At 43.5% G+C, this 25,472-nt stretch overlaps 1 protein-coding gene across 12 annotated transcripts in view; it reads right to left on the reverse strand.

Moving 5' to 3' along the window:
• The window catches only part of PRLR (prolactin receptor), a 189,687-nt gene that overhangs the window by 28,580 nt on the left and 135,635 nt on the right, over positions 1-25,472 (reverse strand). Inside the window, exon 3 of one of the 12 annotated variants that reach the window (XM_086361383.1) lies at positions 14,329-14,366. The exons of the other annotated variants lie outside the window; for them this stretch is intronic. The gene's annotated coding sequence lies outside the window, so the exon portion shown is untranslated. The remainder of the gene's footprint in view (positions 1-14,328; positions 14,367-25,472) is intronic. 12 annotated transcript variants of the gene reach the window in all.

Below are 25,472 nucleotides of genomic sequence, written 5' to 3' on the forward strand. Positions count from 1 at the left end.
AACAAAGGTCCATCTAGTCAAGGCTATGGTTTTTCCAGTGGTCAGGTGTGGATGTGAGAGTTGGACTGTGAAGAAAGCTGAGCACCAAAGAATTGTTGCTTTTGAACTGTGGTGTTGGAGAAGACTCTTGCGAGTCCCTTGGACTGCAAGGAGATCCAATCAGTCCATCCTAAAGGAGATCAGTCCTGGGTGTTCATTGAAAGGACTGATGATAAAGCTGAAACTCCAATACTTTGTCCACCTCATGCGAAGAGTTGACTCATTGGAAAAGACCCTGATGCTGGGAGGGATTGGGGGCAGGAGGAAAAGGGGACAACAGAGGATGAGATGGCTGGATGGCATCACCAACTCAATGGACATGATTTTGAGTAGACTCTGGGAATTGGTGATGGACAGGGAGGCCTGGTGTGCTGCGATTCATGGGGTCGCAAAGAGTCGGACATGACTGAGTGACTGAACTGAACTGAAGCCTTTTTTATGGTCCAACTCTCACATCCATACATGACTACTGGAAAAACCATAGCTTTGGCTATATGGACCTTCATCAGCAAAGTGATGTCTTTGCTTTTTAATATGTCGTCTAGGTTCCTCATAGTTTTCCTTCCAAGGAGCAAGTATCTTTTAATTTCATGGGTGCAGTCACTGTCAGCAGTAATTTTGGAACTAAAGAAAGTAAAATGTGTCCAAATCAATAGTCAATATCTGTAGAATAAGTGAATCACTTATTATTATGAAGCCTTAAAATTGGAAAAGCAGAACAAGAATCTAAGATAGAGGAGGAAATTCTGCAGACAGAGGAACTGGTTCTGTGGTAGTACTAACAAACTCTGGACTTGGAGTGAATTTAGTGTCCTGTCATTGACAGGGGAACCTGAAGAGGTTTTCAGGATCACATAGCAGCTTCTCTTAAATGCAGACATTGAGTGTTAGAGATGCAGTCCTGGCCCAAGGGTGTGAGGATATGAAGGTTCCAGGTCTTCCTGGGTTCAATGCAAACGTGTGCCAACAGCAACAAAGTTTATCAGTCCATAGCCCAGAAATCAGAGTTACACATTAGTCTGTGAACTTTCCAAGCCAGACTCTTGCTCATATGTCACCCATTATTGTTATTATTTTTTAATCTCTGCAGTGATCAAGTTTCCATTTTATTGCTTCTCAAACAGGTGGCCATCTCATCCCTTGTCCTGAGATACCCTTTGGTGGGGAACATCTGGCACCTTCCATAAGGGAATCACTTCTATATAAAATGACCATCCCAGTTGAACTCAGCAGTTTAGTCTGAATATCATAGCAGTGTAGACATTACTAGAAACAGTAGAGAAACTAGTAAAAAATGACCACCTCTGATTCCAGCCACCCTCTCCCTCCTCTCTTGTGAATCTCAGAACATCTTGAAGACTCTGTCTGTAAAGAGACATCTAAGCAGAGGGGATGTGTGGGGCATGGCCATGGCCATGTGCTGAAAGAGGTAGTCAATGGACAGACATTGCAACTGTGCCAACTGGAGCCAAGTTAAGGGTTGGAATCACATCTGGGGACTCATATAGAAAGACCTTCTGGCCCTTAACCTGATCGGGTCAATGGCCACAGGGTGATGCACATGCCTTTGCACAGCAGTCACTTTAATAAAACAGAATACTGAATGCTTCCCCATGGCTGGAGGCATGGCTTCCAAATCCAATTAAGCCAACACCACTCACTGGCCCCAACATCCCAGTAGGATCTTTGATCTGAGAGAGGCTTGTTTTCATTTAGCCTCCTTGGCTTGAAGGCAAGAACATGAACTGCGTGAGTTTCAATTCTCCCCAGTCAGTGCAGTCTTCAGACAGATGGTGGAAAATGCCCTTTGGCCTGACTTTCAGAGGAACTAGTTCCCCACAAGATCATCAACTAACAATAAAAAAAATCCACAAATTATACATTATGTTTTACAGTTTACAGAGCTGTTCCACAGATTTCAGTGGTTTTCAATCCAGGACTCACATTAGAACCATATAGGGAGCCATTAGATCCACATTAGAACCATGAAGCCATTTATGGATGTGAGAGTTGGACCATAAAGAAGACTGAGCGCCGAAGAATTGATGCTTTCAAACTGTGGTGCTGCAGAAGACTCTTGAGAGTCCCTTGGACTGCAAGGGGGTCAAACCCGTCAATCCTAAAGGAAATCAACCTTGAATACTCATTGGAAGGACTGATGCTGAAGCTGAAGCTCTGATACTTTGGCTACCTGATGCAAAGAGCTGACTCATTGGAAAAGACCCTGATGCTGGGAGAGACTGAGGGCAGAAGGAGAAGCAGACAACAGAGGATGAGATGGTTGGATGGCATCATTGACTCAATGGACGTGAGTTTGAGCAAACTCCAGCAGATGGTGAAGGATAGGGAAGCCTGGTGTGCTGCAGTCCATGAAGTCACAGAGTTGGACATGACTTAGCAACTGAACAACAAAGGGAGCTTATTAAAAGGACCAACTTCTACATCTTGTGCCAAGAAATTCTGATCCATTCAGAATTGGATCCATAAGCACGCGGACATTTTAACAAAGCCCTCCAGATGATTTTAATATAAAGTCAGGGCCAGGAACCACTAATGCTACCTAACACATATTATGCCTCTGCTGGGAGGCTCCCCTGGATGGGAGAGGAAACCAACTCTCAGAGAGGCTCTGCTCACCATTGCATAGCGCAGGCAGCACAGCAGAAGTGGGAACCCAGTCTGTAGACTGGGAGTCCTGCCTCAAATTAACAGCCTCAAAGACAAAATGACAAAAAATTTACATGGTGATCTATAGATTTTAAAGCACTTTCACCTCACAGTCTTAGTTTCTTCTTATAATAATCCTGTGCAGTGGGCAGGAAAGCTATTATTGTTCCCATCACTACTTCACTGCTCTCAAGTTAAAGGTGAGGAAACAGAAGCTCATAGGGGTAAGTGGTTTAAACCACCAACCTTATCTTAAAAGCCCCCAGTGTGCTCAGAACTGCATGGTGATAAAATTGACAAACCCTCATGTAGGATGCACTACATGCCAGGCACTGAGGTGTAAGTACTATGAATACATCCATTTCACAGATGAGGACCTGGGGCGCAGAGAGGCTCCATGAGTTGTCTAAGGTCATGCAGCCAGCAAGCAGTGGATGGAGGGAAAGGAACTCTGCAGTTGGGCTCCACGATCTGTGGTTGTTAAGCTTTTCACTTCTGATGGCTGCAAAGGAGCAGTGGACCCTACCTTCAAGAGGCTCCAGTGCACAGAACCCAACCGGCCATGGCTTGGTGGATAGGTCAGAGAACTTTGGGACCACAGGTTCTGAGCCATCTAAGGCATCTCTCTTTCTAGTAAATGGTTCTTTCAGCAACTCCCCCTTCCCAATCCCTGCTCTGATTCAGGGTGCTGCTGAAATCTAGGGCTGGTCCTTCAAGAGCAGTGGATGTTCTTTGGCACTGCTTCCAGAGTCTCTCCTGGGAACCACTGCTCATCCCAGGTATAATGGGTCAACATTTTTGGAGGGTGAGACCTAGGAAGTGGTACTTTTGTAAATTAAAAACTTGTATTGGAATACAATTGTGTAGCAGGCTTCCTAGATGGCACGAGTGGTAAAGAACCTGCCTGCCAAGGCAGAAGAAGTAAGAGATGTGGGTTCGATTCCTGAGTTGGGAAGATTCTCTACAGAAGGGCACAGGAACCCACTCTAGTACTCTTGCCTGGAGAATCCCAAGGTCAGAGGAGCCTGGCAGGTTGCAGTCCATGGGCTCACAGAGTTGGAAATGACTGAAGTGACTTAGCAAGGCATGACATAATTGTGCAGCATTAGCTAAAACCTCTATCAAGTCACAAACCAATCATTTCTTTCCTGTGATGGGAACAATTAAAATCTAGTCTCTTAGGAACTCTGAACTTTATAATACATGGTTGTCTATAATCATTATTCGGTGCACGTGATCTTCAGGGATTATTTATCTGATTGCCAGTTGGTACCAGAACTGGCATTTAAACAAACATTTAGATGATTCTTACGAAGCCTCAGTTCTAGCATAAAGGACTAGGGAAGGCAGATACTGGTTAGGAGATAGGATTGCATCTTCCTCCATCCTCTGGGCCCGGAAAGGGCACTTTCCTAAAAGGACTGCATTGAACTGGGTGTTTCTTATGAGAAGGGCTATGAGGTCTAAGGGACTATCCCTCAGGGGTGGAGGTTCACACCAGGGAGCAACTGTTACATTTTCAGGAATGCTGTAAGCCAGTGGGCTTCAGGTTGGTAGCTTGAAATCAGTCAGAGCAGCCATTGTATAAATTCCCACACTTATATGATGGGAATTGGCAAAATCAGAATTTTTTTTCTTCTTCTTTTTACCTTCTCTTGGGAGAACACTTGTTAAGCATTGAAGCAGCACACCCCTAACTCCACCTCCCCAGGCTCAGAGTCCCCACAGGTAAGAGGAGGGCTTAAAAGTGAGTGAAATTGCTCAGTCATGTCCGACTCTTTGTGACTCCATGGACTGTCTCCTACCAGGCTCCTCAGGCGACAGTCCATGGAGATTTTCAGTCAAGAGGACTGGAGTGGGTTGCCATTTCCTTCTCCAGGGGATCTTCCTGACCCAGGGATCAAATCTGGGTGTCCCACATTGCACACAGACGCTTTACCATCTCAGCCACAGGGAAGCGTCAAAACTTTCAGGCCAGCTTAATGCAGGTTTGCAGACACCTTTTTGTATGGGGGAGACGTCATGGATCCCAGCTCCCTTCCTTCTTCTCTTTCCTCTCATCTGCCTTCCTGTCTGTGCTGACTGAACCCTGCGCTCCTCAGAACCTGGTCAGACTGCCCTTATTGCTGCCTCTGACAGTTGAGGCTGTGAGGTTATTATTTTCCTACTTCCTGTTGACGTCTACAATCTAAGGTTAGCAAGACCTCCAGTTGCTTAACAGGTTAGCTTTCTTATTATGGTACAGAAACCAAAATCAAATCAAACAAAAAACCAACCATACAAAAAACCCCAGTAACCATAACCTAAGAACTCAGCTCACGTTGACCCTTGTTTTTGTGCCTCCCATGGTCGCCTGGGGTTCTCTGATAGAACCTTTTCAGCCTGGGTCTATTCACTCAGCCTGGAGCATGCCCTGACCTGCCCGGCCACCTTGCCCACGGCTCTCCACAGCGGGGAGCCACTTGAGCTCTACCAGGAAGTTCTTGGGTGAATGTCCATCCGTGAGAGAAGCCCAGGGAAGGCTTGCATTGGGTTCCATTCCTGGTGCTGGGATCCTGCCTGGTCAGTGGTCAAGACCCTAGTTCTCCACAAACCAGGCCCTTCAGACTGATTCTCTGCTCAATGCCCAGATCAGTGGGCATGGAGAGTCACAGATAATGGACCAGTGACTCCTAGGGCTGGCCTGCATCCCACATTCTGCCGGCCCCAGTTTCCACGGTGTGTGACCAGACCATCTTTCTGGCAGAATTCCCACATACTGCCTCCTCGCAGCTCAGTTGGTCACCTATCTGCCTTCTGGCTGTCCTTCTCACTGTCCGTCCACTCTCCTGTTCTTCTTGGAGGACTGATTGGTTTCAAGGTCCTGGTTCCTCTTGGTCTGATTGCTTTCATTCCTAGAGAGCGGGAAAACACCTCTCTGCATTCTTGATATCAGTTAGAATTAATCTCTGCACATTTGCAAAAGCTTCACACTTTCCCATTTCCTCCATTCCCTCATTTCTCAGTAAATCTATTAGCTGTTTTCACATCTGGCTCACTTCCCCTTCAAAATATGCTCAGCCCTGTGTAATGTGCACGTGCAAGCACATAGACCAGTGTGTGTGTGTGTGCTCAGTCAGTCATGTCTGCAGAGTCGTGTCTGACTCTTTGTGACCTTATGGATTGTAGCCCAGAAGGCTCCTCTGTCTTCGGGATCCCCCAGGCAAGAATATTGGAGTGGGTTACCATGCCCGCATCCAGGGGATCTTCCTGACTCAGGGATTGAACTGGTGTCTCCTGCATTGCAGGCAGATTCATTACCCACTGAGCCACCTGGGAAGGCCCACACAGATTAGTAATAACAGCTCAAATCGGCCCCCTTCCTCCCACTCCCAGCCCAGAACAGGTGAGCATTTATTACCACATGATCCCTGCATATTCCCAGAAAAAACCCCTAAACCCCTCAGTCATTTAAAGAGAAAATCATGGTTGTATCCTCTTCCACACTGAAGGAGAGTCATTGGTGGAGCCGGAAGTGGCGCAACCACATGACAGGAAGAGGAGTGGGATTCAACCGGAAGATCAGTTTGGATTATGTCAGGGAGACAAGCAGCCTGGCTAAGGCCGAGTAATAAGATAACTTATTTGATATCTCACTGGGAAGACTGAATATGCTTGAATATTCATTCATTCATTCACTCATCAAATATTTATCTCCCTCACCTCCTTCAGGCCACTGCTTGCTGACACCTTATCAGCAAGACCTTTGTTGACTAGTCTTCAAACTATCTTCAGCACTGCTCCACTTTCCTCATCCCCTGCCTTGCTTCACTGTTCTCTACAGCATATACCATCATCTGACCTATGATATTTTTCCTTATTATTATTATTTGTTGTTGTTGTTGATGGTGTGTCTCTCTCCACTAGGCTGTAAGATCTGCGAGAGAAGAAATCATGCAGGATAGTGCTTAGGACAGTGGCTTAAACCCCAGTGATCTCAGAATGTTCAGTTCTGTGTATGTTCCAGAAAACACATCACGTCTTACTGAAACTACATCTGTCCATTCCAGAGGGAACTGGTTTCCTTGCTCCCCTAAAATCAGCATATCAGCAACCAATTAATCCATGGTGCTAGAATTCTCCCATCCCTATTTCTTTCAGAATATTTAAGAAGAGAGATTTTGGAACCAATTATCTGAGTTGGAATCTTGTTGTCAGTTGCTAGATGTGTGATCACAGTTTACTTGCTTAAATTCTCTGTGCTATAGTCTCTCTAAAATGGGAATACAGAAAGGATCAACCTTCCTTAGAGCTATGATGAAGATTCAATGAGTTAGTATTTGTAATGGGCTTAAATAGTGCCCAGTCTACAGTGAGGACTATATAAATATTTGTTAAATTTTCTCCATTCCCCCACTGTTGACCACTTCTCCCTCCTAACTCTCTCCCACCCAAAAACTTCCCACAGCAGAAGAACTAAGATAGAGTGGCTTCCTCTCCATTAGAACTGTTACAGTTAGTATTTCAGTGGAGGCGATGGGGATGTGAGCTAACTGGACTATAGTCCCTACCTCTGTGCTCCCTCCCAGTCAGAGGGTTCTATACTCCTATCCATTGGCACTGGACACACTCTTGTGTGAATGAAGAACAAAGAGCCTGCTCAGCACTCAACTCTACAAAGATGAAGTTGCCAGCCACTTCAATGAATGATTGACAGTGTACCCTGAGAAGAATTCAGGATGGAAAACAGGATGAGGCACTCAGATTTGGAAAAACAGCCCCTTGGACAGTTAGATGTATAGCTCACATGTGCATGCACGCTAAGTCCCTTCAGTCATGTCTGACTATTTGCAACCCTATGGACCGTAGCCCGCCAAGTTCGTCTGTCCAGAGATTCTCCAGGCAAGGGTCCTGGAATGGGTTGCCATGCCCTCCTCCAGGAGATCGTCCCAACACAGGGGATCAAACCCACATCTCTTATGTCTCTTGCACTGGCAGATAGCTACTTTTCCACTAGTGTATAGCTCAGGGTGGGTTTTAATGAATACAGGTTCTTGCATCTTCCCACACATAGAAGAGCAATAAAATTACACTTGAGATATCCATTCTTTATGACCAGCAGTAATTTTTTTCAATTATTATTGAAATATAGTTGATTTACAATGCTGTATTAGTTTCAGGTGTATAGCAAGGTGATTATATATATATATATAATATTATTATATAATTATTTATTTTATATATAATTTTAAAAATTATATATTTGTGTATATCATATATATATAAAAGATAAAGAAATGTAATAACCTCAGATATACAGATGACACCACCCTTATGGCAGAAAGCAAAGAGGAACTAAAGAGCCTCTTGATGAAAGTGAAAGAGGAGAGTGAAAAAGCTGGCTTAAAACTCAACATTCAAAAAACGAAGATCATGGCATCTAGTCCCATCACTTCATGGCAAATAGATGGAGAAACAGTGGAAACAGTGACAGCCTAGACAGCATATTGGAAAGTAGAGACGTTACTTTGCCAACAAAGTTCCATATAGTCAAAGCTATGGTTTTTCCAGTGGTCATGTATGGATGTGAGAGTTGGACTATAAAGAAAGCTGAGCGCCTAAGAATTGATGCTTTTTAACTGTGGTGTTGGAGAAGACTCTTAAGAGTCCCTTGGACTGCAAGGAGATCAAACCAATCAATCCAAAAGGAAATCAGTCCTGAATATTCATTGGAATGACTGATGCTGAAGCTGAAACTCCAAAACTCTGGCCACCTGATGCAAAGAGCTGACTCACTAGGAAAGACACTGGTGCTGGGAAAGATTGAAGGCAGGAGGAGAAGGGGACGACAGAGGGTGAGATGGTTGGATGGCATCACCGACTCAAAGGACATGAGTTTGAGCAAGCTCCGAGAGATGGTGAAGGACAGGGAAGCCTGGCGTGCTGCAGTCTATGGGGTCACAAAGAGTCAGACATGACTAAGCGACTGAACAACATATATATTCTTATTTAGATTCTTTTTCATTATAGGTAATTACAAGATGTTGAGTAGAGTTCCCTGTGCTATACCGTAGGTCCTTGTTACTTATACATACTTACTGTTTTATACATAGCAGTGTATGTATTTCAGCAGCAATATTTTGCAAGCTGTATGCTGAATTGCACGTATTTTTCCCAGCCAAAATTCATATATAAACTTTCTCCTCCTTTACGTCTTCAGAAGAGTTCTCTCCCCGAGAGGCTGTCTCCTGGGTTATAGTCCGCAGCAACGTCCTTGAAGAAAATCTAAACTCACAACTCTTCCATTGTGAGTCATTCTTTAAGGCATCACCTGCACCCTGTGTGTGTGGGTGGAGTTGCACTTCTCATCTCTATGACTTTGGACTTGACCACGTGAAAAGCTCTAGTCAACGGAGAGGGAAGGGTTGTGATTGTTTTTGTTGTATCCGAACAGAAGCCTTAAATACAACTGCAAACTACTGTATTTATTGACTGAGGCCTTCCTGCTCTTGTTCTCAGGTTTTCCACATGGTGCCTCCTTCCTCCATCTGGGTTTCAGAATGAGAAAACAGGTGGAACCCAGATAAGCCAGCTCAGTCCAGCCCATCCCAGCAGAGCCATGGCCAACCTGCAGCTAAGCCATAGTCCTTACGTAAGGTGAGCAAAAAGGAAACGTGTTGTAAGCTACTGAGGGAACACCGTTTTGTTATCATCGCAGAACTGGCTAATCAAGGGCAAGAGCAGTAGAAGGAGAACATATGTTTTGCAAGACTGTTCAAGCAAGATTATTTTTTCATAGAGGGGTCTCTGTATGTGTTACATATGTGTCTATGAGTATACTGTTCATCCAGACACAAAACAACTTTGCCATAAAAATAATCACTCATATTGGTAATAACCTTGTCTACTATGTATATTTTAACTTCTAGAAAGGTGGGCTTGGGGAGTGAGAAGTTAAAATAAAATAAAAAATACACTGTTGATCAACTAGCATTACCTCTCTGGCACCCTGTTTATTTGTCTCAGGAGGAAACGAACAGCAGGAGTTCTAGAAGCATGGCATTTTGGATACAAAAGAGGCCAAAAGACTTGAAAGGATTCTGATCCAATATCTCCCTTTTACACGGTTGGCAACTAAGGCCTGGAGAGATGAAGTGTTTTTGCCTAGTGCCTGACGGGAGACTCTTTAGAGCACAGACAGCAGGCTGTGTACACATCTGAGGAAGTTACAATGTCTAAGAAGAAATTGAGAATGTGGCAGAAGCATTTTTCCTCTCTAATTCCTGCTTTTTCCTGTACCTCAGTTAGTTAGAATGCTGGGAGCCCACAGGAGTAGCAAAAGCTTCTAATGTTCACCAGAATTTGGTTCTCCTTTTCCTTTGGGCAGAGAGTTAAAGTTTGCTTCATTGACTCCCCTGTAGTTAGAATCAAGTGAAGGAGTTGGGGCCTCTGAAATGGGCAGATGTACTTCTCGTCTAGTCCTGGTCTTTTAAGATATTCACGTATTCTCTCTCTCTGATCCATTACTGCCCAGAGGAAAATGAAATTGGAGACTTCAGTCTTAAGGGCTTAGTACAGCCCACAGATAGAGGAATCCTGCATCTTCTGCTGATGCCTATTGCACTGGGACTTGGGTGTGAAACAAACTTCTGGTCATTAAGCTTCTGAGACAAAGAGAGGTTGGGTGTTATAACGACTACTCTTATATAGCATAACTTATCCAGGGATAATCCAAAGACAGTAAGCGCAACTTAGTTTAAATGGTAATTACCATATTTAACTGAGGAGAAGAGCTGTAAATAGGAAAGAAGCCTTTGACCTCTGGCCCATGGTCACTGCTGTATCTTGACCATCATCATCAAAGTCTCAGACTAACCTCTGCCTTGCTTCCTCTGCATTTTCAACCCCCACCCACTATACTGTCACATTAATATGTGTCCACAGGTGTTCTCCATCACTTGTTGGATGGCTGACTGACTGCTTTTACAAAGCCATATACAATTTATTATTTTGATTCACAGATCCACTGAAAGAGCACTTGACCTTGAGCTCTATAACACATTCTTCCCATTAATCAACAGGCGTTCCCTATCATTGAGGGATATGTTCTGATACCTTATGGATTCCTCCAAAAAAGCTGTTCAGATACATCAATTTGAAATGTAGGAGAGATGGGTGACAAAGTCAATGGAGAGGTAGTTGCTGGATAAGTGAGCTTAAATAGTGATACACTTCTGTAGTGCAAAGTAAGACAATTGCACTTAGAAAAAACAGATAAAATATGCTTAATATCTTGAAAGGAAAGTGCTATTGTCAATCATAAAAGAATCCCTCCATAGATTTCTTAATAAGTCCACCACCCCATTAGTGTGCATTGACAAACAGTAGGCCTAACTCCCAATTGGTTGCTAGGTTTCCGTGCAATGTATTTGCATTTGGAAATAGAGTGGGCTTATGCAAATATGACAGAAGGTGAAGAAGAACTAAAAAGCTTCTTGATGAAAGTGAAAGAGGAGAGTGAAAATGTTGGCTTAAAACTCCACATTCAGAAAACTAAGGTCAAGGTATCTGGTCCCACCACTTCATAGCAAATAGATGGGGAAACAAAGGAAACAGTGTCAGACTTTATTTTGGGAGGCTCTAAAATCACTGCAGATGGTGACTGCAGCCATGATATTAAAAGATGCTTGCTCCTTGGAAGAAAAGCTATGATCAACCTAGACAGCATACTAAAAAGCAGAGACATTACTTTGCCAACAAAGGTCTGTCTAGTCAAAGCTATGGTTTTTCCAGTAGTCATGTATGGGTGTGAGAGTTGGACTGTAAAGAAAGCTGAGGGCTGAAGAATTGATGCTTTTGTACTGTGGTGTTGGAGAAGACTCTTGGAATCCCTTGGACTTCAAGGAGATCAAACTAGTCTATCCTAAAGGAAATTAGTCCTGAATATTCATTGGAGGACTAATGCTGAAGCTGAAGCTCCAATACTTTGGCCACCTGATGTGAAGAATTGACTCATTGGAAAAGACCCTGATGCTGGTAAAGATTGAAGGCATTAGGAGAAGGGGATGACAGAGGATGAGATGGTTGGATGGCATCACCAACTCAATGGACGTGAGTTTGAGCAAGCTCTGGGAGTTGGTGATGGACAGGGAAGTCTGGCGTGCTGCAGTCCATGGGGTTGCAAAGAGTTGGACATGACTGAGTGACTGAACAGAATTGATGCAAATATCTGCATATTTGGCTGCCATGACATTGGCCTGGCAGAAGCCAGTATATCACTGTTGACTCACCATTTTACAATAATAACATCACCTTTTTTGTACAACATGTAATTGGTGTGTCTTCCAGACAACTCTCTCTGAGACTTCCAAGGGGAAAAAAAGATTAGGAAGTCAGCATCTAAAAACTTAATTTCTCCTTATCTTTGTAAACACTCTTCTTGGAATATTATCCATAATGATCTTTTTTTTTTTTTTTTTTCCCATCCCTGGTCAGGTAGATGTCCCATCCTAAGCTTCTCAACTCAGCTTCAGAGACAGAGATTAATTTTAATACTACAACAAGAACAATATAATCTGGAAGGGAAGTTTGTTGGTTTGCTGATGCCTCCAGTTTTGTCAATTACCAACTTATTTAAGTCAAAATATAAACAGTGATGGATGCTTTTCATGGGAGTGCCTCAACAGAGGGTCTGATCTGCACCTAGATGTCTGGAATGCCTTTCTGAATGTCCTTGATTGCTCAGAAACCCATTATAATCCCCGCCTTTGCCTTCAAGTTCTGTGCCGATGCCAGGCACACGGAGCTCAAGTGGGGCCAGTGAGTCAGTCTGGGAATAGCAGCAGCTCATGTTCATTTTAATACCTGGTGGAGTTCAGAAGATGAGTTTCCTGCTTAGGAGCAGTCTTCGGGAGCACTTATATGCTGAGCAACTATCACGCCATCCTCCTTCTCCCTCTTTACCCTCTGGACATCACACTTAGCTGCATGTCACTTCACGGGTTAACAGGAGCAAGGGTTCTATGGGTAGACAGGAACCACATTCCATGGTCCAGACAATTGGCCAAATCTCTTAGGAAGCATTTCTGTCTTTCTCTCCAGAGTTCCTCTTCCTGCCAGCTGCCTTGACTTGCCCCTTTATTTTCCTTCTACTCTGCTCTAAACCCCAAGCCATCTTGTTCTTCCTCAGCTTGTATGTCTCTGACTAAAATACCAGGATGATTTCTAGAGAAATTATAAATATTGCGTGTTCCTCAAAGTATGCCTCGTGGGAGTGGGGGTTCTCAGCCTTTCTATTATGTGGCTTGTTAGAGTCTTCCCCCCACTGAAGTGGCTCCCATTCTATGTAGGCATGGGGCTGCGGGGAAAATGTGATTTCTCCATGCTGTTTCAGAAGCAATAAAGATTGATACATGGCTGCCCACTTGAAAGCCCAGCTGCCTCCTCATCTTCAATTTCAGCTTTCCTGTCTTGAGGCAGAGACTTCCTTGGGTCTCCCCAAAGTGGGGGATGCACAGTCCACAGAGCACCAGGACTGGATCCCATCAAGAACTGATTATGAATCTTGATTTATCATTCTTCCTGAACCCACCCAGACCAGTATTTCATGGGTATCAAGAACTGTGTTTATGTTTTTTTTCTTCTATATTCCTCATACTTAATACAAAGCTCAATGCATAAAAGGTACTCAGTAAATGGTTTTGAATGAACGAAACGTACTTGGTGTTGGTTGCATTTAGAGGGAAGTTGGGAAGGATTTTACTCTCTAATGGGCTACAAGTCATTGGCATACATTGTTGAGAGAGGTAATGCTTTGTCTATCTTGGGTGGTCTAAAAAATTGATAATAATAACAATGTGTGTTTTAATTGGATTTAAAATTTTCAAAGTATTTTCTTATAAAATATTTTATCTTTTTCCCCAACCCCATGGGATTTCAAGATGGATCACTGAGTTTGCAAGTGCTTCTGGCTGTTCAACAGTAGAGGCAGAACTGGTGCCTTGCCTTTTTAGAGTAAACTGGTGTAATTTTTCTGGTAATATGTGTTAAAAGCCTTAAGAGTGTAGATACACTTTGACTTACAAAATATACTTCTAGAAATTCATCACAAATGAACAGAGATATGAAAAAACAATTTTGTATACACACACACACACACACAAATCCTCCCATGCTATTTATAAAAAAGAATATTGGGAAATCTAAATATCAAATCATAAAGGCTTATTTAACTAGATCATGTGTGGTGTTAGTTGCTCAGTCGTGTCTGACTCTTCTGCGACACTGTAGACTGTAACCCACCAGCTTCCTTTATCCCTGGGATTCTCCAGGCAAGAATACTGGAGTGGCTTGCCATTTCCTCCTGCAGGGGATTTTCCTGACCAAGTGATCGAACCCAGGTTCTCCTGCATTGCAGGCAGATTCTTTATCATCTGAGCCACCAGGAAAAATCATGGTATAGATATACAGCAAAATATTATTTAATCTTTAAAATAATGTGACTGAACTTTAATCATATGCAAATAAGTGGAAGAAATAAGATAACTGGGTACAGAAATTGGATGTGCTTGAGCTTAATCCTAACAATATGTGTTTCTACATGTGCACAGAAGAAAAACTGGGAATATACTTAACTATACGCACCCAGTATATCTGCAGGGGTTATCTCTGGGAGGATGATTCTGAAATTATAAAATATTATTTCAGTAATAAAATATTACTAGAATACTTAAATAAAATAAAAAGTTACTACTTTCATAATTGAGGGAGAACACCTCAATAAAACTGTTAACACCATAAAAACAATCTCTTCATGAAAACCTGGCATTTTAGGGTGTAAATACATGGATGAAGTCCCATTGACGGTGGGGTACAGAAACTGCTTCTCTGTGTTGCAGCAAAATTTTCAGCTGTTGACAGCCAGCTTCCTAGTGTTAATCAGTGTGTGAGTCTGAGGACATGGCCCATCTCTTGGGCAATAAAGATGGGATAGTCTTGCTCACATTGTTTTTAAGAACTTGCTCTGTTTTTCAGAACTCCATAACTACGTCCATCTTAGAGTTATTTAAAATCCCCAGGGGCAACTAGCCATTATTTGCCATTAAACTTCTAACAAGTGGATGAGAGGCAGTTTCATGGAAAAACTCCTTTTGTAGAGCCTCAAAGAAGGGTGGGGTCATCTTATTAAAATACAGTTCAAGAAGTTCATTTGGGTTCTCTATGGAGAACTGGGTACTTGTTTTACCCTGGCCCTTCAGTTTCTGGGCATCCTTGGTATGAAAAGCAAGAGGAACTGGAACGTTGAAGTACAGAAAAGAGGGAAAGAAGGTGAAAAAAATGGGAGCATCTGAAAGTCCAAAGGGTGGTTAGGAAGAAGGGCAGCTGAAGGGTTCATGGGTTAAGCCTACAGCCAGAAATCTGAGCATCTCAGCATATCCTGAAACTATTTCTGGTGCCAGTCTCTCGCTCCCCTCACTTTGCTCCATCTTGTACCAGCACATCTTGTCTCTACATGATTTAATCACACATTCTCACTCTTGTACAATATGTTCTTTCAAACTTCTTCATTCAGAGCATCAAGGATACTTACCCAGCAGGATAATTACTTGTCTCTCTTACTGGCTCATATTTACTCTGTTTTATTCTTTTCTTTTTACTCATCTTCCCTCAGGAGACCTCTCTCGACAAAAAAGCCACCTGTCCAATCAAAGATGTAACAGCTAGAGACCTGAGCTGGCTAGATCTGCAGGGACAGCAAAAAGTACTCCCAGAGAAGACTCATTGAGAGAAAAAGGGAGGAGAATGGGAACCAAGATTCACCCTCTTCTAATGCATTTTCAGAAAACCTCAAGGTGAACCTAGTTTAGTGACTGGAACAACAATCCATTCACCCATTGAACCATCAGTCCATCCATCTATCCATTCATCCACCCATCCATCCACCTTCAAATGTCCACTGAGCATCTCTGAAGCACCAGGCATGAGCAGGGTCCTGAGAATATAGCCTTTTGTTAAAGCAATCCTCTTAGTACTCAGGCTGGTAGAGAAGAGAAAAGCTAGTAAAACATTTTAGTGTAAATGACACAAGTATTAACAAGGACTCCACAGGGGCCACGAGAGCCAACAGTGAGCAGATTTAACCTTCTCAAGAAGGTTGGGGCTTCCTTGGGGTGGTGCCTGAGGGATGATGAGGAGAAAGCCCCATTTGCTTCTCTATTCACAGCCCTGCATATAACTGGGCATGGCGGATGCTCCTGGTTGCTTCTCCAGCAACCATTTCCCCTTTGTTTTCACACACAGAGCTCAGTTTTGTCATCTATGAGCCGTCCAGTTCCAGAGAAAGAAGAGGTTATCAGTCTACAGGAACCATGGTAATCTAACTTTTCATTTGTCTGTGATTGGTTTAGGAATGGTTATCCCACCCAGTTCTGGCCACTGAGACATGGCAGAAATCTTCTGGGATCTACTGGTGAAGATGTTCTTCCTCCTTGGTCAAAAGAGAGAGTGAGGAGGAAAAGTCTCCCCAAATGGAAAGAGTCTGGGTCCTTGATGTTACTGTGAGTTGCTGAAGCAAAGCTGGGACTGGTTTTCTCAGGACTACTTTAGTGAGTGTTATATGCTCATTATTTAGCCCGGTTTTAGCCAGGCATCTGGCCTTGGGGGGAAAATTTCATCAAATGTTGGCATGGAAAGCTCAGTGGTCTAATTATATATGGGTATGTTTTCAACACTAGTGGCTTACAGTTGGAAAAGGTTGACATTGGCTGGGAACTATTAGGATGATGCTATGAAGAGAAGAGACAAAGTAGCATGTGGCCAGGAGTATTGTGTTATTTGGGCACATTTAAAGTAATCCTTTCTTCACTACTGCTTTATATGTTTGATTATCATTTTGATTTTTTCTTTTCAGTTCTCTGGACAATGGCATATTTAGTGCTGGGACTCATTAGAAGTAAAAATCCAGTAATTACTCTGTCTTTTGATCTGTTGTTTGAGTGTGCATGCTCTGACAAAGGAAATATGGAATCTCACTGGTCATTTAGCCAGGTATATAAATGATTCCCACATCATGAGACATTTTCTCAAATTTGAGAAAAATCATAAATATTTGGTACCAGCTATTAGATGTCCTATAAATAAACTCATCTGGTTCAGTTTTCTGGATTCTTCTCTAGCAAACAAAATCCACCTGCATGTTTCAGGGTCTCGAACCATGGACTCAAAGTCTCAGGAGCCAAAAGAACTGTATCTTCCTGTGTCTCAGGCACAGGAAAACACAGTCAACAGCTCTGCTGCCTGGGCTGCCTTGAGCACCACTTCCTCTGATATTGTCTGGGAGGGTCTTCCGGGAAAAGTTCCTTCAGTGTTCTCAGTCTAGCCCCTTGTTTGGCTGTTCTCAGGGATCAGTTGATAAAGAATCTGTCTGCCAATGCAGGAGATGGGGGTTTGATTCCTGGGTCAGGAAAATTCCCCTGTGATAGGAAATGGCAACACACTCCAGTATTCTTACCTGGAGAATCCCCATGGACAGAGGAGCCTGGCAGGGTACAGACTATGGGGTCACAAAGAGTCAGACATGATGGAACACACCTCATGCATGGAAGGTTATTTGGTAACAAAGAGTCCATAAGATAGTTGGGGCTTGGGACTAGATGTGAACTGAGGCTGCTGCATGATCCAGGTGGAGACCACGTCCTTTGGAGCTGACACACTTATGGATCTGGACAGGTACAAAGTGACCCTAATCACCTGAGATGTGATGCAAGCAGCAGAAAGTGGTGTCTAGAGCTGGTTCTGCTCTTTCTCAGTCAGATTGATTTTGGCCCATCTCTTCCCCTTTCTGAGAGAAATTTCTACTAATAGAGAGGGTTCAGAGGCTCCCATCTGTCTGTCTTTCCTCAGTCCATTATTGTGAGGATGAGATGATTGGAGATTATGAAGGTACTCCATGGGACTGCCAGTGCTATTTATATACAGGTGAAACAACCAATCAGATTCCATATTTCCTTTGCCAGTTCGTGCACATGTCCAAAGACAGCTATGCAGAGTAATTACTGGATTTTCACTTTTAATGAGTCCCAGTAGTCAATAAGGAGTGGATGCTCCCCAGATCCTCCATGTCCCTCAGAGTTTGTGAGCAGAGCTCTAAGTCTGGATGGAGAAGGTGCTCCTTTCTCCCTGAATGTCTTGATTTAGGAACTCTCAAACATCCTTGCTTTAGGACTCTTGGATACTGAGGGGCTGCTGTGTGCTACCTGGTGATGATCTCCCTTTGGCTGGGAGCCCGGTGACTCCTGTGACCCTCTCAGTTCAGGATTCAGGACAGGGTCTCTTGGTTCACAAGGAACCACAGACCCCAGGGGCCCATAGAGTAGAGGCAATAGGGCCCAAAGCCCATTCCAGTCACTCCATTATTTGCTGGTGTCAACACCAAGAGCTTTGTGGTAGGGTGGATGAACATTTGCTCAAGGCTGGACCCTTGGCAAAGCAAACACAGTTGGCCTTTGGTGAATTTTTGCTTTCTCCTTGACCTTCTGTTCTCTCTCTGACTCTTTTTTGTCCTTCCCTACACAGCTGGTGATTTCAGGCTCCTCTGGTTCCCAGAACTCTGCACTGGCAGTACTAGCAAATTTAGAGGAAAGTGGCACAAGACTTTCTACAATGATGGAAAAGATCTATGTATTCTCTTTCCAATATGGCAGCCACAGCCATATGTGACTGTCGAACGTTTGAAAGGTGGCCAGTGTGACTAAGGAACTGAATTTTTAATATGATTTAATTTTAATGAACTTACATTAAAATGGCCGCATGAAGCCAGTGGCTAGTGTATTGAACTGTGCAGGAGTGGAGTTCAGTACCTCAGTCATTTCAGTCCTTCCACTCTCATCACAATTAATCTGTTCTATTGACAATGGATAAAGAAGCCATAGTACAGGACTTCCCTGGTGGTCCAGTAGTAAAGAATCTGCCTGCCGAGGCTGGGGATCAATCCCTAGTCCAGGAAGATCCCACAATGCCCACGGGGCAACTACTAAGCCTATGTGCCACAACTCCTGAGTCTGAGCTCTAGAGCCTGTGCTCCATGGCAAGAGAAGCCATTGCAATGAGAAGCCTGCACACTGCAACAAAGAGTAGTCCCCGCTCGTCGCAACTAGAGAAAGCCTGCACGTAGCAACAAAGACCCAGCACAGCCAAAAATAAGTAAATAAATAAATAAAAATAAAAAATTTAAAAAACATGTAACACAAATGTACAATGGACTGATACTCAGTCACTAAAAAGAATGAAATAATGCCATTTGCAGTAACATGGATGCAACTAGAGATGATCATACTAAATGGAGTAAGTCAGAAAGAGAAAGACAAATATCGTATGATATCATTTACATGTGGAATCTAAAATATGACACAAATGAACCTATCAACAAATCAGAAACAGCCTCCTGGACACAGAAAACAGACTTGTGGTTGCCAAGGGAGAGGGGGTTGGGGGAAGGATGGAGTGGAAGGTTGGGGTTAGTGGATGTAAGCTATTATATATAGAATGGATAAACAACAAGGTTCTACTGTATAGCACATGGAAGTATATTCAACATCCTATGATAATCCCTAGTGAAAAAGAATATAAAAAGAATATATATATATATATATATATATAATCACTTTGCTAAACAGCAGAAATTAACACAACATTGTACATCAAAATTCCTACCAGTAAATTAAAATCTTACTCCTATTAGGTAAATGTGTAGGTTTTCCACAATGCCATACTTTAGTCAACACAGAGGCTCAAATGACAGGCATTTGAAGGACTCTGGCATGCAAGTCCAGTAGGTGAAAAGATTATAGGTTTAGAGCTTTAGATTCACTTCAAAGTATCCTATGGACAGACACATCCTCCCCGGTGCCCTGGGCTGCTCTGAAGTTCCTGCTAGTCTCGTAAAGCCTGGAGAGAGTTAAGGTTAAAGCTGTGTAGATGGGAGCCTGGGAAAGAACTGGAGGTGGAAGGGTTGAAATGGGCAGAGCCCAAAGAATGCCAAGATCTTGCAAAAGAACCTGGCATGCCCTTCAGAGTGGCATTCTGTTCCACCCTGGGTGGGGAGGTGTCAGAGAAAGGTTGTTAGGGAGAGACCACTGCCATGGGGACAGGATTGAAGGGTTAATAGTTTGAAAAGACCAGAAACCATACTAAAGGCCACAAAATGGACTGTGGCTTTGCAGTGGGGTCACAGATGGGAATTGGAATTCTACTCTTAATTCCAATCCCCCCTTTTATTTTCTTCTGAATTCTTTTCTGAACATTGCTTTTTAAGATGTTCCTTTCACCCTGAAACTGAGCAGCATTTCTGTTTCTCTTGGACAACCATGGGACAGCTCTCAAGTTCTTGCCTGTGTTTTCAGATACCTACTGCATCAGAAGCCAACACTTTCATGTCAAATACTAGGTTGGGTAAAGGGTAAGGATAATGAGGGGTGGATGCGCTTTATATTTATAAACGGGCTTCCCAGGTGGCTCAGTGGTAAAGAACTTGTATACCAATTCAGGAGATGTAAGAGACTTGTGTTTGATCCCTGGGTTAGGAAGATCCCCTGGAGGAGGGCATGGCAACCCTCTCCAGTATTCTTGTCTGCAGAATCCCGTGGACAAAGGAGCCTGCTGAGCTACAGTCCATACAGTCGCAAAGAGTCAGATGTGACTGAAGTGACTTAGCATGCATGCACATACATATAAACAAAACCAGTCACCATTCCCCCTACCCACTGCGCCCCACCTCAGATCACGCTGTGCTTTTCTGGACCTCCAGAAATATGGAAGATAAGGGTTGCTCAAATGTTCAGTGTTACCCTTCCCTCTCTCATTTGTCTTTTACTCAACCAAATCTCACGAGGCATTTGGCATCAAGGAGCAGAAGCCTTGGAAGAAGAAACTCTGAGAAGCCCACAGTCTGGCTGGGTTGCAATGTTACCAAGTATTCCTGGACTTTCAGCCACAGGGTCTTGTTGTGCGGAAGCATTTTGACAACTCATGGCATCTCCTTCTCCAAGTCCTTGCTGATGTCTATTCTCTGAACACTATTGATTTCAATCTACTTGCATGAAAAATATAAGTTCTTGCTGGGCCAAGGTAACTAAGAGCAGGGCTTTTCCACTGGTGGGCACAGGTTGGGGGGGTAGTGTGGATTTTGCTTCCTCCAACCCAGGGGACATTTCACAATGTCTGGAAATATGATTTTATTGTCACTGCTTGAGGGGGGGAATTTGTCCTCTCTGGAACCTTAGTCAACATCTGAAGACATGGTTGATCATTACAAGTGGGGTGAGGGGAAGAATATTGCCATTTGTTGGGTGGAATCTAGGGGTGCTGCCAAGCATGCTACAACACACAAAAGAGCCCCACAACAAAGAATTATCCGTTCTAGAGTGTCAACAGTGTTAAAAGTAAGAAACTCTGGCCCGGAGGGAAAGTCCAGGCTGGATTTCTGACACTGAAGCATCAGAAGGTGAGAGTCACTCAGTTGTGTCTGACTCTTTGCAACCCCATGGCCTGATTCTCCAGGCCAGAATTCTGGAGTGGGTAGCCTTTCCCTTCTCCAGGAGATCTTCCTAACCCAGGGATTGAACCCAGGTATCCCAATTTGCAGGCGGATTCTTTACCAGCTGACCCATAAGGGAAGCCCAAGAATACTGGAGTGGGTAGCCTGTCCCTTCTCCCAGTGGATCTTCCCAACCCAGGAATCGAACCAGGGTCTCCTACATTGCAGGAAGATTCTTTACCAACTGAGCTGTCAGGGAAGCATCAGATGGTCCTCAAAAGATCATCATTCTGAATGTTGGAAGACTAGTTAAGTATCCTGGGGTAGATTTAGGATATTGTAGGATAATTTTTGCCAGAATTCTCATCTATTCATGACTTCAGTTCAGTTCAGTCACTCAGTCGTGTCCGACTCTTTGCGACCCCATGAATCGCAGCACTCCAGGCCTCCCTGTCCATCACCAACTCCTGGGGTTCACCCAAATTCATGTCCATCAAGTCAGCGATGCCATCCAGCCATCTCATCCTCTGTCGTCCCCTTCTCCTCCTGCCCCCAATCCCTCCCAGCATCAGAATCTTTCCAAATGAGTCAACGCTTTGCATGAGGTGGACAAAGTATTGGAGTTTCAGCTTCAGCATCAGTCCTTTCAATGAACACCCAGGACTGATCTCCTTTAGGACGGACTGCTTGGATCTCCTTGCAGTCCAAGGGATTCGCAAGAGTCTTCTCCAACACCACAGTTCAAAAGCATCAATTCTTTGGTGCTCAGCTTTCTTCACAGTCCGACTCTCACATCCATACATGACCACAGGAAAAACCATAGCCTTGACTAGACAGACCTTTGCTGGCAAAGTAATGTCTCTGCTTTTCAACATGCTATCTAGGTTGGTCATAATTTTCCTTCCAAGGAGTAAGCGTCTTTTAATTTCATACCTGCAGTCACCATCTGCAGTGATTTTGGAGCCCCCCAAAATAAAGTCTGACACTGTTTCCACTGTTTCCCCATCTATTTGCCATGAAGTGATGGGACCAGATGCCATGATCTTCGTTTTCTGAATGTTGAGCTTTAAGCCAACTTTTCCAGTCTCCTCTTTCACTTTCATCAAGAGGCTTTTTAGTTCCTCTTCTCTTTCTGTCATCAGGGTGGTGTCATCTGCATATCTGAGGTTATTGATATTTCTCCCGGCAATCTTGATTCCAGCTTGTGCTTCTTCCAGCCCAGCATTTCTCATGATATACTCTGCATATAAGTTAAATAAACAGGGTGTCAATATACAGCCTTGACGTACTCCTTTTCCTATTTGGAACCAGTCTGTTGTTCCATGTCCAGTTCTAACTCTTGTTTCCTGACCTGCATATAGGTTTCTCAAGAGGCAGGTCAGGTGGTCTGGTATTCCCATCTCTTTCAGAATTTTCCAGTTTATTTTGATCCACACAGTCAAAGGCTTTGGCATAGTCAATAAAGCAGAAATAGATGTTTTTCTGGAACTCTCTTGCTTTTTCTATGATCCAGTGGATATTGGAAATTTGATCTCTGGTTCCTCTGCCTTTCTAAAACCAGCTTGAACATCTGGAAGTTCACGGTTCATGTATTGCTGAAGCCTGGCTTGGAGAATTTTGAGCATTACTTTACTAGTGTGTGAGATGAGTGCAATTGTGCGGTAGTTTGAGCATTCTTTGGCATTGCCTTTCTTTGGGATTGGAATTAAAACTGACCTTTTCCAGTCCTGTGGCCACTTCTGAGGTTTCCAAATTTGCTGGCATATTGAGTGCAGCACTTTCACAGCATCATCTTTCAGGATTTGTAATAGCTCACCTGGAATCCCATCACCTCCACTAGCTTTGTTCGTAGTGATGCTTTCTAAGGCCCACTTGACTTCACATTCCAGGATGTCTGGCTTTACGTCAGTCATCACACCATCGTGATTATCTGGTTCATGAAGATCTTTTTTGTACAGTTCTTCTGTGTATTCTTGTCACCTCTTCTTAATATCTTCTGCTTCTGTCAGGTCCATACCATTTCTGTCCTTTATCAAGCCCATCTTTGCATGAAATGTTCCCTTGGTATCTCTAATTTTCTTGAAGAGATCTCTAGTCTTTCCCCTTCTGTTGTTTTCCTCTATTTCTTTGCACTGATTGCTGAGGAAGGCTTTCTTATCTCTTCTTGCTATTCTTTGGAACTCTGCATTCAGATGTTTATATCTTTCCTTTTCTCCTTTGCTTTTCGCTTCTCTTCTTTTCACAGCTATTTGTAAGGCCTCCCCAGACAGCCATTTTGCTTTTTTGCATTTCTTTTCCATGGGGATGGTCTTGATCCCTGTCTCCTGTACAATGTCACAAACCTCATTCCATAGTTCATCAGGCACTCTATCTATCAAATCTAGTCCCTTAAATCTATTTCTCACTTCCACTGTATAATCATAAGGGATTTGATTTAGGTCATACCTGAATGGTCTAGTGGTTTCCCCTACATTCTTCAATTTAAGTCTGAATTTGGCAATAAGGAGTTCAAGATCTGAGCCACAGTCAGCTCCTGGTCTTGTTTTTGCTGACTGTATAGAGCTTCTCCATCTTTGGATGCAAAGAATATAATCAATCTGATTTTGGTGTTGACCATCTGGTGATGTCCATGTGTAGAGTCTTCTCTTGTGTTGTTGGAAGAGGGTTTTGCTATGACCAGTGTGTTCTCTTGGCAAAACTCTATTAGCCTTTGCCCTGCTTCATTCCATATTCCAAGGCCAAATTTGCCTGTTAACCAAAGTGTTTCTTGACTTCCTACTTTTGCATTCCAGTCCCCTATAATGAAAAGGACACCTTTTTTGGGTGTTAGTTCTAAAAGGTCTTGTAGATCTTCATAGAACCGTTCAACTTCAGCTTCTTCAGCATTACTGGTTGGGGCATAGGCTTGTATTACTGTGATATTGAATGGTTTGCCTTGGAAATGAACAGAGATCATTCTGTCTTTTTTGAGATTGCATCCAAGTACTGCATTTCGGACTCTTTTGTTGACCATGATGGCTACTCCATTTCTTCTAAGGGAATCCTGCCCACAGTACTAGATATAATGGCCATCTGAGTTAAATTCACCCATTCCAGTCCATTTTAGTTCACTGATTCCTAGAATGTCGACGTTCACTCTTGCCATCTCCTGTTTGACCACTTCCAATTTGCCTTGATTCATGGACCTAACATTCCAGGCTCCTATGCAATATTGGTCTTTACAGCATTGGACCTTGCTTCTATCACCAGTCACATAAACAACTGGGTATTGTTTTTGCTTTAGCTCCATCCCTTTATTCTTTCTGGAGTTATTTCTCCACTGATCTCCAGTAGCATATTGGGCACCTACCGACTTGGGGAGTTCCTCTTTCAGTATCCTATCATTTTGCCTTTTCATACTGTTCATGGGGTTCTCAAGGCAAGAATGCTGAAGTGGTTTGCCATTCCCTTCTCCAATGGACCATATTCTGTCAGACCTCTCCACCATGACCCACCTGTCTTGGGTGGCCCCACACAGCATGGCTGAGTTTCATTGAGTTAGACAAGGTTGTGGTCCATGTGATCAGATTGACTAGTTTTCTGTGATTATGGTTTCAGTGTGTCTGCCCTCTGATGCCCTCTCGCAACACCTACTGTCAGTTTCATATTTTCATGAGTCCTTAATTTCCTCTGAAAGAGAGAGTGCATCCTCAGGGTGACATGTGTCAAACTGGTCTCCAAGGGTAGGTTCCATTTTACTGTAGTGTATACAGAGGGAGATTTGGTTCCTCCATTTGTCAAATGGACTCAATACTTCATGACCTATTTATCAGGTCATGAAGCATTATCAGATACCAGTTGGGCCTGGTATCTTAGGGAGATGGAACTGGAGCATGGTATGTGAGTTGGTATGAAGAGGGAACATGTGAGTTAAGTACTTCTATCTGACTCCAATTCCAAAATGGCAATAGGATATTGTAGGTGGGGAGAGGGAACCAGTAACTTGTGAGATCCAAGTTAGCAGATTGTGCCTGGTGCTCAGTGGGTCATGGGGCCATGAAGTGACTTTCCTTGTTGGTAGTGGATGGGGGAGTTGCAGAGCCCAGCATGTATCAGTCTTTCCGTAAGTACTGTCAGTGGGTTGGGAGGATATGCAGCCGTTACAATATTCAGGGGCTGAAAGGGGGACAGAAAGCCACGGCAAGAATTTATGCAAAGGGAATTCCCTGGTGGTCCAGAAGCTAAGACTCTGTGCTTCCAACAAAGGATGCCCGGG

Source organism: Bos grunniens, chromosome 20, assembly GCF_055505025.1.
Source record: "Bos grunniens cultivar Pamir isolate PY7600 chromosome 20, Bosgru_T2T1.0, whole genome shotgun sequence".
NCBI lineage: Eukaryota > Metazoa > Chordata > Mammalia > Artiodactyla > Bovidae > Bos > Bos grunniens.